Here is a 12,127-nt window from a genome sequence, read left to right as displayed (position 1 = left end):
CATGGATTTTGGCTTTTCCTGTCCCAGGTGCCGGGCAAGCCACACGTCGCGGATGTTATGCTTGAAGGCTGCTAGGGCCTCTACGTCCGGACAATCGACTATCTGGTCTTTCTTTGTTAGGAACCGTGTCCAGAATTGTCTGGCTGATTCTTCTGGCTGCTGAATTATGTGGCTTAAGTCATCGGCATCCGGCGGTCGCACGTAAGTGCCCTGGAAGTTGTCAAGGAATGCGGCTTCCAGGTCCTCCCAAGAACCGATTGAGTCTGCTGGCAGGCTGTTAAGCCAATGCCGCGCCGGTCCTTTAAGTTTGAGCGGGAGGTATTTGATGGCGTGTAGATCATCGCCGCGTGCCATGTGGATGTGAAGGAGATAATCCTCGATCCATACCGCCGGGTCTGTTGTGCCATCGTATGATTCGATGTTTACGGGTTTGAAACCCTCTGGGATTTTATGATCCATTACTTCATTCGTGAAGCATAGCGGGTGTGCGGCGCCTCTGTACTAGGCTATATCACGACGCAGCTCGGAAGAGCTATGTCTGTTGTGTTCGGCCCGGCTGGATTTGTTGTATCCGGAGTGAAGATCATTGTCACATGCCGTAGGGTGCCTGCGCGATCCGTAGATCGATCTTGTTTGTCTTGCCTTATCCTCCAGTATGTCTCGCAGGTCGGGCGCATTTTCCCGTGCCTTAGTTGAGCGGCGTCGGGGCATGGCTTGGGTGGAGGGCCGACAGGCCTCTCTGTCGCGGCCGCGAGGTGGCCGGTCTGCCATGTCATGCGCTGGTCATGTAGGTGCTTCCTCCTCTGATCGGGGTAGCGGCCTGCGCTTCGGGTAACTCTAGGAGGGGCGTTCGAGTTCATACTCTTCGGCTGCAAGGTCTTCAGTCCATCTGTCGGCTAGCAATTCTTGGGCAGCTCTAAGCTGTTGCTGCTTTTTCTTGAGGCTGCTTGTCGTGGCTAAAAGCCTGCGTTTAAAACGCTCTTGTTCGGCGGGGTCTGATGGTATGACGAATTCATCGTCATCGAGGCTTGGCTCGTCTTCGGAGGGAGGCGTATAGTTATCATCCTCGACCTCTCGGTCTGCCGCTCTCTCCTGAGGGCTGGCTTCTCCATCTTCCTGTGCCGAATCTTGCTGAGGTGGGTGTTCTTCGGCGCTATCTGGGGTAGTATTATCTCCCGTTCCGGAATCACCATTTTTGCTTTGGCGGGATTTAGAGCGGCGCCGCTGACGCCGACGCTTTGGCTGTTTCTTGGGGGCGTCATCCCCCACTGTTCCATCGCCATCTCCTTCTTTTGGAGTATCCACCATATATATGTCATATGACGAGGTGGCCTTCCAGCGCCCTACAGGTGCTGGTTCTTGTTCATCTCCTACATCGTCGTCCATGCCGTCGATATCTTCGGAGCTGAAGTCAAGCATGTCGGTTAGATCGTCGACAGTGGCTACAAAGTGGGTGGTGGGTGGGTTTTGAATTTCCTTATCGTCCGTATCCCACCCTCATTGACCGTAGTCTGGCCAGGGCTCTCCTGATAAAGAGAGATACTTTAGAGAATTCAGGATGTCGCCGAAGGGCGAGTGCTGAAAGATGTCCGCGGCGATGAACTCCATTATCGGCGCCCAATCGGATTCGATCGGCAGGTGCACGGGGGGATCGGAGTTCGGAGAGGAATCCGGCTCCTCGAAGTCACGGGCCATGCGGAGTGTGGGGCTGGAGTTCGGCTCGATCGCCTCTGAGATCGCAGCCCCTGAGGCAGCGTCCAACCGGTGATCCTCGGTCGGCGCAGTAGGCTCTGAATCAATGGTCGAAGCCGATGCGTGTGCGGCCTCCAAGGCGTTGTTCGGCGGCAGAGCTATATCATGCCCATCGAGACAGTGCGGCGTGCTTGGCTGTGACTCGAATCGGTCGAAGATCAAGTCTCCGCGGATGTCAACCGTGTAGTTTAAGCTTCCAAACCTGACTTGATGGCCAGGGGCGTAGCTTTCGATCTGCTCCAGGTGGCCGAGCAAATTGGCCCGCAGAGCGAAGCCGCCGAAGACGAAGATCTGTCCGGGGAGAAAAATCTCACCCTGGACCGCATCGTTGTTGATGATCAAAGGAGCCATCGGGCTTAAAGGCGACGACACAGAGGAACTCTCAATGAAAGCACCAATGTCGGTGTCAAAACCAGCGGATCTCGGGTAGGGGGTCCCGAACTGTGCGTATAGGCCGGATGGTAACAGGAGACAAGGAACACTTTGTTTTACCCAGGTTCGGGCCCTCTCGATGGAGGTAATACCCTACTCCTGCTTGATTAATATTGATGATATTGGTAGTACAAGAGTAGATCTACCACGAGATCAAGGAGGCTAAACCCTAGAAGCTAGCCTATGGTATGATTGTTGTGTATGGAGTTGATTGCCTACGGACTACAACCCTCCGGTTTATATAGACACCGGATAGGGTTAGGGTTACACAGAGTCGGTTACAATGGTAGGAGATCTTGAATATCCGCATCGCCAAGCTTGCCTTCCACGCCAAGGAAAGTCCCATCCGGACACGGGACGAAGTCTTCAATCTTGTATCTTCATAGTCCAGGAGTCCGGCTGAAGGTATAGTCCGGCTACCCGAACACCCCCTAATCCAGGACTCCCTCACTGGGACTCTATCAAACGAGCACCCTCAAGAACCTCTTCAAAATAGTGCTCGGCAGCTACTCGGCCTATGGCCAAACCTTGCGCCGCAACAGTGGTAGCATCCATCTCCGCCCAGTATGCCTTGACAGGGGCAAAGGCCATCCACGACCCTTCTATGCACGCCGACCTCTTCATCACATTGATGTGCGGCACCGCACCAAGGAACTGCTGCACTAAGCTGAAATAGTTGTTCGGCTTCGGCTTCTCCGGCCACAAATGATCTACGACGGACCTCATGGCAAGTCCAGACAACCTATTAAGTTCGGCCCATTCAGCTAGCTGATCAGTCAAGGGAAGCGGATGTTCTGGAACGTTAAAGTGCGACCAGAATAGCTTGTCCACTTCACGATCTGTCTGATCTCGGAAGTATTCGACCGCATCAACAGCGCTTGCCGCCATGTCCATATATGCGTCTGCCGAACTCCACAGCCGATCCAGAGGGGCATACCGTGGATCTCCGAACTTCCTCTGTAGCAGAAAGGGCTTCCCAGCCGCAATATCCCCTGCTTCGCGCAGCTCCTCCTTCTTCTCCCTCATAGCAGAGCGAGTGTCTTTGGTCACCATCGTGGCCTTTTCAAGGTCCGCTGCCTTCACTCGATTCTCTTTTTCAAGGAACTGGCAACGGTCGGCAGTGTATTTTAATTCTACAGCCATCTTGGCCATCTTCTCTTTGCTTTTTCAATGCGCGGCCTTCTCGGCTCTTAACTCTTCGGCCGCCTTCAAAGCAGTCGCATTACTAACTCTCGCTTGTTCCTTGCCTCGGGCAAGTTCCGCCCGAAGGGTCTCCACGGTGGCAGCTCCGTCTGCAGTCACAACATATTAAAGATACTGGCATCATGCTGCTCTTACTATGTGACGTTGACCGAAAAAACATTACTTACCCTGTGCCTCGTCAAGCCGCTTGTTAACAAGCTCGATGTCGGCATCTGCCGCATCCAGTTGCCGCTTTAGTTCGGCAAACTCATTAGTCCGGCCAGCCACCGGAGCTCCCATCACCTGCACATAAAGTGGTATGATTATTACCTGGGACTACGATCCTCTGTTCGCCACCGTTCTCGACGACGACCACAGTCTCAGGGGCTACTATCTACACAGGGCACACCTAAAATGTGCGGTACTATCAAAAAGTATATCGTTTCACGCACCTCAAAGCCCATCAGTGGACTCATAAAGGCTCCATGCAATCCACTTTCAGCGGACGAAATTCTTTCCATCACTATACCCATCAACGTATGGTGTTCTTACAAGATGGCCGCTCGCTCCAACAGCTCCCTCAGTACGTCCGACCGCATACCAGACGGGACTCTTTTGTTTGCTCTCTTCAAGAGCCGGACGCTGGGGACTTCGGGTGACTATAGGATTATCTTCTGGCCTCACCGGATCTGGAGGGCCCCTCCGCGACGACACTTCAAGGTCGCCCGCTTCTTGAGCGGGGGAGTCCGGGGGAGGCGTTTCGCTCTCCATCATCTCCGGAAGATCCCGTGAAGACGAGCTCTACTGAGAAGGGCTAAGATTCAAACTGCAAGATAAACGCTTCGGTTATTTTCCTCAGAGGTAAGGTAGTATATCTCCACTTTTAACGTACTTTCTGATTACTTACAGCTCATTCGAGGGCTGATCCTTGCGCGGACTTTGTGCGGCAAAAGCACCCTCCAAGCCAGGACCCTCTAGTGGAGACTTCTTCTCCCGTTTGGGAGCCTCGGTTTCCGGATCTTTAGAGGCAGTCCTCTTCCTTCCCCGAAGCGAGAGAAGGTCGGATTCTTCTCCTTGGTTATCCTCCTTCACAGAGGTGCTCATTCCCTCAGTTGGAATTCGTAGCGATGGGGGCCCGGTTTCGACCTCATTATTCCCCCTTTATCTTCCTTTGAGGGCTCCAGGCAAGGTGCTAGCTCGAGCATCTTTTCCAGTACCGGATTCTCCAAACCCTCAGGAAGGGGGGCCGAACACCGAATCATCTTCGCCTTTGTTAGCCAGTCCTGGTCAAAGAGCGATTTCTCAGAATGACGTCATGGTAAATAAAAGATGGTGTGTTCGGCTAAAGGATTACTTACTTGGTCGGCAGTACGGTTGCTGCTCAGGCCCACGTCCTCGGTAGTATCCGGACACTCTATTTGGGGTCCGAAGAATGATTTGTACATCTCCTCATGCGTCAGGCCGAGGAAATTCTGAATAGTACGCGGCCCTTCTGGGTTGAACTCCCACATGCGGAGGGGCCGGCGTTTGCAAGGCTGGACTCGACGAACCAGCATGACTTGCGCCATCGTAACCAGACTGAAATCTCCTTCGAATAGATCGCAAATGCTGCTCTGCAGTATAGGCACGTCCTTGGCTGGACCCCAGCTCAGTCCTCTGCTAATGCATGACATCAGTTGTGGTGGAGGGCCCGAGCGGAAGGAAGGGGCAGCCACCCACTTGGCACTTCTGGGAGCTGTGATGTAAAACCACTCCTGTTGCCATAATCCAGACACCTCTGGAAAGGAACCTTTGGGCCACGGAGCTCCTGCTGTCTTGCTTATTAATGCGCCTCCGCACGCTGCATACTGCCCCTCGACCATCTTCGGCTTCATGTCAAAGGTTTTGATCCACAGGCCGAAGTGGGGGATAATGCGGAGGAAGGCCTCACACACGATAATGAATGTCGAGATGTGGAGAAAGGAGTCCGGGGCTAGATCGTGGAAATCTAGCCCGTAATAGAACATCAAACCCCTAACAAGGGGATCCAAGGTGAGGCCTAGACCTCGGAGGAAGTGGGAGATGAACACAACGTTCTCGTTGGGTTCAGGAGTAGGGACGACCTGCCCTCGGGCAGGCAGCCGATGCGAAACCTCGGCGGTCAGGTATCTAGCCTCCCTCAACTTCTTGATATCCTCTTCTGTAACAGAGGATGGCATTCACCGGCCTTGAAGGCTAGATCCAGACATGGTTGAAGGTCCGAAGCACCTGACCTGGGCTTTGGGTGTTAGAACTCGAGGCGGGGGAAGGATTCGATTGAGCACGGGAGGGAAAAAGTAAGAGCCTTGTCCCTTTATAAAGAGGGTGAATATCAAGCGTCCTCTCCGTAGCCGTTTGGGACTTGCCTATAATCTAGGAGTCCTAGACACGGTTGGGTTACCCACGACCGTACTGATGAGAATCCCATAATTAGGGGGACACAATCTCTGCTTTGACAAGACGTGTCAAAAAACTGCCTCACTTTATGTGCGGGGCTAGTTAAAGGAAACGGTTCGAATAATCACCGGGCCGTGACATAATGTCTGTTGCCAAAACAAGTCAGCAAATTGGATTTGTGGAAATATTATTCTCTCTATGGTGGTATGTGGAACTTATTTTGCAGGGTCGGACACTATCCTTATATTCAAATTCTTCCGTGGTATATTCGGAGGAGGAACCCGCCTTGCAATGCCGAAGACAATACTGCGCGCCGGACTCATCGTCATTGAAAGCCTAGTTCAGGGGCTACTGTGGGAGTCCTGGATTAGGGGGTCTCCGGACAGCCGGAGTATATCCATTGGCCGGACTGTTAGACTATGAAGATACAAGATTGAAGACTTCATCTCGTGTCCGGATGGGACTCTACTTGGTGTGGAAGGCAAGCTAGGCAATACGGATATGTATATCTCCTCCTTTGTAACCAACCTTGTGTAACCCTAACCTTTCCGGTGTCTATATAAACTGGAGGGTTTTAGGCCGTAGGACAACATACAATCATACCATAGGCTAGCTTCTAGGGTTTAGCCTCTCCGATCTCGTGGTAGATCTACTCTTGTACTACCCATATCATCAATATTAATCAAGCAGGACGTAGGGTTTTACCTCCATCAAGAGGGCCTAAACCTGGGTAAAACATCGTGTCCCCTGCCTCCTGTTACCATCTGCCTTAGACGCATAGTTCGGGACCCCCTACCCGAGATTCGCCGGTTTTGACACCGACAACGGCCATTGCTCGGGGTGCGCCAAGTTCGTTGCGGCCAACAAGACCAACGCGATCTCGAAGGCCGGGAAGAAGGCCCAGGGCTTCAAGAGCAAGTGGGTCCTGTTGGACGCCAAGTGCTCCCACCCCCGGCTAGTGCTGCCGACGGGGATGCCCACATCTCACGACAGGTGGTTCCGCACGAAGCTCACCGACCCCCGGGTGGAGCGTGTGCTGGAGAAGATGACTGCCGATATGAAGCCTGATGACCTAAATGCGACGAAGCTGACGGGGCCATGATCGTCAAGGAATTCCTACCGCAGCGCGTGGCTCCGCTCCAGGTGCGCTCGCGCCCCTTGTGGAAGCTCAGGGATGAGGATGACAACCTCCGCCTGCGTCCAGAGGCCTTGTCTGACGAGGAACTGGGCACGGCTCTCCGCTCCCTGGTCGGGGAGGACCAGGGGTACCCTCCGGACACCTTTGTTCCTCTGTACCGCCACCCCGATAGAGCGAACGTTGCCGCCGCTATGCCTATTTTTGATGGAAGTGGGCTCGTGCCGCCGGCGCCCTCTGATGCCCCGATGGCGACGACTCCTGTGGTGGTGTCTTCCGGCGACTCTGACGAGGAGGAGGAGTAGGACTCGAAGGCGACCCCAGAGGGGACCGGGGAGACCTCCCCTTCGCGCAAGGCCGATCTCTTGTGCGCCTTGCCTGACGATGATGACGCCGGCGACCACCCGGTGAGGGAGGTCCTGCCTCCTGCTAGGGTCACCACAAGGTCCAAGGTCACCCCCTTGAAGAAGTCACCGACCATGGTTCCGACGAAGAGCAGGTCGGCACTAATCTCCCGAGGCGACGCTCCTGCCCTAGCGCCGTGTGTTGCTGCCACTGGGCCGGTTGCTGCTTCTTCATCTACTCCTGGAGCCCACGCACCGGTGCCCCAGACAGCGAGGCCCTTGGGCTCCGTGCTCCTGAAGAGGGCGCGGGACTACGCCACCATTGACCAGTAAGCACCTCACCCTGACTTTGTTCTTGCTCCCGCTTCTGCTGCTTCTTCCTGATGTTCTCCTCTTGCATTATCAGGCCGACGCTATCGGTGAAGAAGAAGAGAGAGGGGGCGGCCACATCCTCGCAAGCCTAGCAGTCTGGCCTGGCTGCACCCCCTCCGGCGCGGAAAGGCGATGAAGGCACCCGCACTTCTCCCGCTCAACCATCCTCGCGAGGCCCTATGGACCATTCAGGAGAAGGCGATCTCCTCGGCCAAGCCGGCTCCGGAGGCGCCTATCCCCAGCTCGCCCCTCGATGCGGCCAAGGTTCAGGATCCCCCAGCTCCTCTTCCTGCCATCACCAGTTCACAGGTCTTGGCGGCGGCACAGCCTCCTCCTCCAGTTGAACCGCTAGCTCGCGATCCTTCCTCTTTGCCCGACGCCTTGGAGGAGGCCCTTTCTGCACTAGCACGGCTTCGAGGCGACCTTCAAGGAGCCGACTGTTGCCAGGTGGCGGGGAACCTAGAGTTGATCTCGGGTTGGCTGCATTCCGATGCGTTTGTCAGGGCGGTGTCGGGACAGGTCGTGGTAGCTTCCGAAGAGGACAAGCGGGCCGCCGACCGAGCCACGGCCGCCCGCGAGGTGGCGCTGAAGGATGCCGAAGCCGCCAAGGGGCGCTTCTAGTCGATGGAGGCCGAGCTGGAGACCTTGCGCAACAAGTGTGCGGCCGAGTCTCGCAGTCGCAAGGCAGATGAGGAGAAGATGAAGGCCCGAGAAGACGCCGTCACCGGTCATGACGCCGAACTAGCGCAGCTGGCAGGGGCGCAGGCCGCAGAGTGCGGCCGCCTAGAGAAGCTGGTGCATGATGTCTACTACACAACCTTCTTCTTGTAGACGTTGTTGGCCCTCCAAGTGCAGAGGTTTGTAGGACAGTAGCAAATTTCCCTCAAGTGGATGACCTAAGGTTTATCAATCCATAGGAGGGGTAGGATGAAGATGGTCTCTCTCAAGCAACCCTGCAACCAAATAACAAAGAGTCTCGTGTGTCCTCAACACAGCCAATACAATGGTAAATTGTATAGGTGCACTAGTTCGGCGAAGAGATGGTGATACAAGTGGTATATGGATGGTAGATAAAGGTTTTTGTAATCTGAAAATATAAAAACAGCAAGGTAACTAATGATAAAAGTGAGCGTAAACGGTATTGCAATGCGTTGAAACAAGGCCTAGGGTTCATACTTTCACTAGTGCAAATCCTCTCAACAATAATAACATAATTGGATCATATAACTATCCCTCAACATGCAACAAAGAGTCACTCCAAAGTCACTAATAGCGGAGAACAAATGAAGAGATTATGGTAGGGTACGAAACCACCTTAAAGTTATTCTTTCCAATCAATCTGTTGTGATATTCCTATAAGTGTCACAAACAGCCCTAGAGTTCGTACTAGAATAACACCTTAAGACACAAATCAACCAAAACCCTAATGTCACCTAGATACTCCAATGTCACCTCAAGTATCTGTGGGTATGATTATACGATATGCATCACACAATCTCAGATTCATCTATTCAACCAACACATAGAACCTCAAAGAGTGCCCCAAAGTTTCTACCGGAGAATCACGACGAAAACGTGTGCCAATCCCTATGCATAGGTTCATGGGCGGAATCGGCAAGTTGATCACCAAAACATACATCAAGTGAATCATGTGATATCCCATTGTCACCAGAGATACGCACGGCAAGACATACATCAAGTGTTCTCAAATCTTTAAAGACTCAATCCAATAAGATAACTTCAAAAGGGAAAACTCAATCCATTACAAGAGAGTAGAGGGGGAGAAACATCATAAGATCCAAGTATAATAGCAAAGCTCGCGATACATCAAGATCGTACCACCTCAAGAACACGAGAGAGAGAGAGATCAAACACATAGCTACTGGTACATACCCTCAGCCCTGAGGGAGAACTACTCCCTCCTCGTCATGGAGAGCACCGGGATTATGAACATGGCCACCGGAGAGGGATTCCCCCTGCGGCAGGGTGCCGGAACGGGTCTAGATTGGTTTTCGGTGGCTACGGAGGCTTCTGGCGGCGGAACTCCCGATCTATTGTGCTCCCCGATCGTTTTAGGGTATATGGATATATATAGGCGGAAGAGATACGTCAGGGGAGCCACGAGGGGCCCACGAGGGTGGAAGGCGCGCCCAGGGGGGTGGGCGCGCCCCCTGCCTCGTGCCTCCCTCGTTGCTTTCCTGACGTGCACTCCAAGTCTCATGTATTGCTTTCTTTCCAAAAAATAACTTTTCCGAAGGTTTCATTCCGTTTGGACCCCGTTTGATATTCCTTTTCTTCGAAACCCTAAAACAAGGATAAAACAGAAACTGGCACTGGGCTCTAGGTTAATAGGTTAGTCCCAAAAATCATATAAAATATCATATAAATGCATATAAAACATCCATGGTTGATAATATAATAGCATGGAACAATCAAAAATTATAGATACGTTGGAGACGTATCAGTTCAGGAGGTGGAGGCAGAGAAGGCCCAGCTGGAAGCCAAAGCGAAGGTTCTAGCAGAGGATCACGCGGCCTTCAAGTCCCTTGAGGAGAGATCCCGCGAGGCGCTGCGGGCACTCTACGAGAAGGGCTTGGAGAAGCCGCTGGCGACGGACAATGAAAGCTCTGCCCAGCTGCTTCCTTATCATGTCGTGGCGCTCGAGGGTGTCGTCGACGGGATCGTCCCCATGGTGGAGGGGGAAGCCCGCGCGCTTTCTTCTTCGGCTCTGACGTGCGTCCTCAGCCACCTACATATTCGCGACCCCGACGCCGACCTCAGCGAGCTGCTCGAGCCTGTGGAGGAGGAGCGCTGCGCAGCTGCTGCTGCAACTGTGGAGGGGCCAGGTGAAGGCCCCATTGAATAAGTTCCTCGCCATCGAGCCTGCACCTCCAACCGATGGCCCCGCCGATCTTGCGACCGAGGCCAAGGACCCGGCCGACGGTGACGCTGCCAGCGGGAAGGCGCTCCCTGACAATGGCGCCCAAGGCTGAAGAAAAGGCTTCAACGCTCCTTCTTGTTTTGCTTTCCTGTGAGCTTTCCTATAACATGAGACGTGCCTCATGGAGGCATTAAAACTCTGCTTGACGTTTAGGGGACAATATGTTGTGTAATAATTTATTTAGGTTCCGCGATTTCCTTCCCACTAGCTTGATGTTCTACGTCGGCAGGGTCCGACCCCAAGCATACCACATCCACTGTTGGGCCGTCTGGATCACCAGGACGGACAAAGGGGTGAGGGGCTACGTGGCCAGTTAGGCTCCTGAGTCGTGATGCTCAGGAGTCCCCCTTGACGCGCAAACGGCCTGCGGGAAGGAGCCGCTAAAGTAGGCCTTAGTGTTCTATGTCGGCAGGGCCCGACCCCGCGCATACCTCAGCCGCTGTTGGGCCGTCCGGATGACCAGGATGGACCAAGGGGTGAGGGGCTACGTGGCCAGTTGGGCTCCTGAGTCGCGATGCTCAGGAGTCCCCATTGACGCTCAACCAGACCTTCATACCTGCCCTCGCCGAGGTCCCACTCGGGAGGGGTGCGTGATGACCGGGTCTGAGGGACCTGGCAGGGCGGCTTACGCTAGGCGAGGCCTGAGCGCAGTCCCCGTGCCCAGCCCCCTCGTGCGACTCTCTCGAGGGGAAAGCGTTGCGGTGGGGCTGGACACTGAGTCGGGTGGCTCCCTGAGGTTGGTACGGCCATGGGGCTGCCCTCAGTTGTTTATCACCAGCGCGGAGCATAGTGCTTCCGCACTTGCACGGGCATAGCCACTCCCCGACCATGTCGACTGCCAGCGCGGAGCATGGTGCTTCCACTGGTGCGTGGGTGAGGGCTCCCTCTGAGTGGAGCCCCCGGGGCGTGTACAACCCCGCCCTGACACGTGGCTTGCACGGCAGGGCTATACGAGGTGTATCTGCGCACCCGTGAGCTAGCGCGGGACTCATGAGGTGGCCACTGATGACCCACAAGTGTAGGGGATCTATCATAGCCTTTTCGATAAGTAAGAGTGTCGAACCCAACGAGGAGCAGAAAGAAATGATAAGCAGTTTTCAGTAAGGTATTCTCTTCAAGCACTGAAATCATCGGTAACAGATAGCTTTGTGATAAGGTAATTTGTAACGAGTAGAAAGTAATAAAAGTAAATAAGGTGCAGCAAGATATCCCAATCCTTTTTGTAGCAAAGGACAAGCCTGGACAAACTCTTATATGAAGGAAAGCACTCCCGAGGACACATGGGAATTATCGTCAAGCTAGTTTTCATCACGTTCATATGATTCACATCCGGTACTTTGATAATTTGATATGTGGGTGGACCGTTGCTTGGGTACTGTCCTTACTTGGACAAGCATCCCACTTATGATTAACCCCCATTGCAAGCATCCGCAACTACAATAGAAGTATTAAGGTAAACCTAACCATAGCATGAAACATATGGATCCAAATCAGCCCCTTACGAACCAACACATAAACTAGGGTTTAAGCTTCTATCACTCTAGCAACCCATCA

The sequence above is a fragment of the Triticum urartu genome, chromosome 7A, assembly GCF_056163025.1.
Source record: "Triticum urartu cultivar PI428250 chromosome 7A, HENAU_Tu73, whole genome shotgun sequence".
Classification (NCBI taxonomy): domain Eukaryota; kingdom Viridiplantae; phylum Streptophyta; class Magnoliopsida; order Poales; family Poaceae; genus Triticum; species Triticum urartu.
This window is presented reverse-complemented; position numbering follows the sequence as displayed.